The sequence below is a fragment of the Phoenix dactylifera genome, unplaced genomic scaffold (assembly GCF_009389715.1).
Source record: "Phoenix dactylifera cultivar Barhee BC4 unplaced genomic scaffold, palm_55x_up_171113_PBpolish2nd_filt_p 000365F, whole genome shotgun sequence".
NCBI classification, from domain to species: Eukaryota; Viridiplantae; Streptophyta; class Magnoliopsida; order Arecales; family Arecaceae; genus Phoenix; species Phoenix dactylifera.
In genome coordinates this window covers 358654-362577 of record NW_024067819.1, presented here as the reverse complement: position 1 = coordinate 362577, position 3924 = coordinate 358654, and the positions used below count along the sequence as shown (strand labels likewise).

General features: G+C 44.6%; 1 pseudogene; it reads left to right on the top strand.

Moving 5' to 3' along the window:
• Nucleotides 1–979: 979 nt before the first annotated feature.
• On the top strand, nt 980–1077 carry LOC120105763 (annotated as a pseudogene).
• Nucleotides 1078–3924: the final 2847 nt, after the last annotated feature.

The window sequence follows — 3924 nt, the reverse complement described above, 5'->3', positions numbered from 1 at the left end:
CTCAAGAATTTCAGAGTTTGGTTCAAGCTTTTGCAAGGGCTTTAATCTTTGTGGAAATGGTGCAGGAAAAGGACATTCAATTTTTTCAGTAGATGTTGGTGCTTCAGTTTCTTCGTTATCCTTTTCTTTTGTCTTGGGAGGGTCGGAATCAGGTATGACTTGTGTTTGTTCTGGGACTGGTCGATCAATAACCTTTCCACTTTGCAAAGTTATTATACTCTTCGCTTGTTCTTTATGCAAAGTTGAAGATGATGCATTGCTACCGCCATAGACTTGAGGATTAGGTTGTGGTTGAGCTGGTAGCTTACCTTTCTCTTGAGCACTTAAAGCAGTGGTCAGCGTTGTCAGTTGATTTCTTAATTCATCATTGATTTTAGCTTGACCTTGCATGAAAGATTGCAAAGTTTCTTCGAGACTGGATTTTTGAGGGGGTGCGTGTGCATAATGAGGTTGCGGAGGTGGAGGAGTTAGGTTATATACTTGTTGAGATTGGTCATTCCTCCACCTGAAATTTGGATGGTTCTTCCATCCAGGTTTGTAAGTACCCGAAAAAGGATTATTGAAAGATTTTTGATAGGTATTCATAACATTGGCCTGATCGTGCAAGACTTCCTTGAATGCGGGTATTGTGGGGCAATCAGTGATGAGATGGCCAGGCATCTCACAAATCCTACAACACTCGCTGTTATGTTCTACGGTCTTGACGGGTTCAATCCTTCTAAGTTCATTTTCCTCTGCCTCCTAGTGAGGGCTGCCATTTTAGCCTGAATATCATCCTGAGTACTAAGGTTGTAAAGGCCCCCGTGTCCAATGCTAGTAGGCTTCCCATAATTGTGCAGTCCCTACGAAAGAATCTAAATAGTCCCATGCCTCATCGGGTTGCTTTTCCAAAAATAGACCATTGCACATAGTCTCTATAAATTGTTTTAACTGTGGAGACAACCCTTCGTAAAAGAAACTAATGGTTCTCCATGTTTTAAACCCATGATGAGGACAAGAGAGAAGCAAATCTTTAAATCTCTCCCAGCATTCATAAAATGTTTCATGGTCTTTTTGTTGGAAATTACTAATGTGCCTTTTCAAAAAGTTAGTCCTTTGTGCAGGAAAGAATTTTTTCAAGATTTCTCTTTGCATATCATGCCATGTTCCTAGGGATCTAGGTCTCAAGGAGTTCAGCCATGTTTTGGCTTTATCCTTTAAGGAAAAAGGGAACAAGGTCAATTTAAGGACATCTTCCGATACATTTGACACTCTAAATGTGATGCTAATTTTTTAAAAATCCTTAAGGTGAAGATAAGGGTTCTCGGATTCCATTCCATGATACTTTGGCAGCAATTGAATTACTCCTGGTTTGATTTCAAAGTGTCCTACGTTTTCAGGAATAATCATGCATGAAGGTTAACTAGTCCTAGTGGGGTGTAAGTATTGTCGAAGTGTCATAACTGGGGGTCTACCTTCATCACCATGGTGACTTCCTACATCATCAGGAAAATTTGCCATCTCACAAGGTGTGAGATACTTCGAAGGAATTTCAAGGATGTGTCCTAAGGGATGATCTAAAGTTGTACGACTTAATCGACCGGTGTCGTCCCTATTCCAACCTAGCATACAAAATTTAATTAATTTTTTTTTTTAAATTTTTTTTATATTTTTTTAAAAAAATAAATATAAATGTAAGTACTAACTAAAGATACCCTAAAACTACATCCTAAAACAAAAATCTATTCACAATCAAACATGCAACTAAACATTACACCTCAATTTCTAATGTTTTTCCTAAATTTCTAGACAGCTTCCAACTGGTTTGAAGAGGGCACCTAAGCCTCCAATCCGGTCTAATGAACCGAGTTGACCAAGTAAGCTCCCAAGTAAGTAGAGGGGTCACGATGCGTTCGCAAAGGTCCCACTTAAAACCCACTTGCCTCGAACAGATGAACTGTCTCCCTTATAGGGACAAAGCTTGCCTAGACATCAACTAAGCCACAGAGCGAAATTGGTGCAACTTTCGGTGGTCTTCATCCTATTGAGCTCGAATGTCCTTAGTGTTGTCGGCGCCCCGCACCGGAACCCACTCACACCAGCGCCGCCACCGACGTCGGACAAGCAAGAGAGATACAAACGGATAAGCACTCTCTCGCTCCCTCGACTCCGGACTCAAGGATCACCTCTTCGCTCCGCCTACGAAGGGCAAAAGATTACCCCGTGGTATCAGTAGGGTAAAACACTTGAGCACCGCAACGGATTATCAAAGATCAAAGGAAGAAGAAGGAAGAAAATAGCAAAGCAAACACAAAAATGTAACGAGGTTCGGCTACAAATAGCCTACGTCCTCCACCGCTCCAAATCTCAATAAGGATGAACTGATTACAGAGATAGCACACACCCGAACGATCACAAGCGATCGATCTACAAGAGATTCACACAGAATTCCCTTTGCACAAGAAGTAGGATCCCAATCCTCTTCTTCTCTAGAACCCTAGCCTCACAAACAAGAGTCTCTCTCAAATATACGGCCAATCACCCTACCCTAGGGCTCTCATGAGTCCTATATATAGTCTCAAGACCTTCAGATGATCATAGCCGTCGAAACGCCACCAAAAACACCAAAAGAAAATCGTCCGTACGATTTTTCGCGAGCCCGAGTCGACTCGGCTGAAGTCCGAGTCGACTCTGGCACGTCTGAATAACTTCCAGTTTAACTGGCACGATCTCGAGTCGACTCCACTGTATCTCGAGTCGACTCGACGATGCTCCGAGTCGACTCGACTGTAGTTCGAGTCGACTCTGACAGTCCAGACAGAAACATGGTTTTTGCGGCTTTCTCCTCTCGGGTCGACTCGACAGACCTCGAGTCGACTCGACTGTTCCCGAGTCGACTCGACTGAAGCTCGAGTCGACTCCGACAGTCTGCCAGACAGAAAACTATGCAGAATTGATTTTTCTTCAATTCTCTTCATCACCAAAGGTCTCCACATACCCCAACAATCTCCCACTTGGAGACCTTGGGTATATCCTCTTGTTACTTGGCTCTCCTCTGTGCTCCCACTGAAACTGAATCATCCTAGTGAAATAGGTACGATGCCTCCTCAACGTCTTCAAGCATGAAGACCAGCAGAAGCTGAACAACTCCTCAGCTTCTCCACCGTGACGACCTTCGTCAGCATATCTGCAGGATTCTGACTTGTATGAATCTTCTCCAAGTTGACGAGTCCCTGCTCGAGCAATGACCTTACGAAGTGGTACCGTATGTCAATATGCTTCGTCCTCGAATGGAAAGCTGAATTCTTCGCCAGATGAATTGCACTTTGACTATCTGAATATAACATGCAATCCTTCTGCTCCTTCCCAAGCTCCTTCATCAAGCCTTGAAGCCATATTAGTTCCTTGCACGCCTCTGTGGCTGCCACATACTCCGCCTCCGTAGTCGACAATGCAACAACTGGTTGCAACCTGGAAATCCAACTGACGGCTCCACTGCCCAAGGTGAACAAGTACCCTGTCGTGCTTCTCCTGCCGTCCAAGTCCCCTGCCATGTCTGAGTCCACAAAGCCCTGTAACTGGATCTCAGAACCTCCATAGCACAATGACATGTGCTCCGTGCCCTTCAGATACCTCAGTATCCATTTGACCGCGCGCCAATGCTCCAAGCCTGGGCAGCTCATGAAGCGACTCACAACTCCCACTGCTTGAGCAATGTCTGGTCTTGTACACACCATAGCGTACATCAAGCTCCCCCACTGCCGATGCATACGGGATTTTTGACATATTGAGCTCCTCCACCCGCGTCTTCGGACTTTGCCCTTTTGAGAGCTTAAAATGGGCACCCAGCGATGTGCCAACAGGTTTGGCACCCTCCATGCAGAATCTCCTGAGTACTCGGCTGATGTACTCTGCCTGAGATAGTCTGAGGATATGTTTAGACCT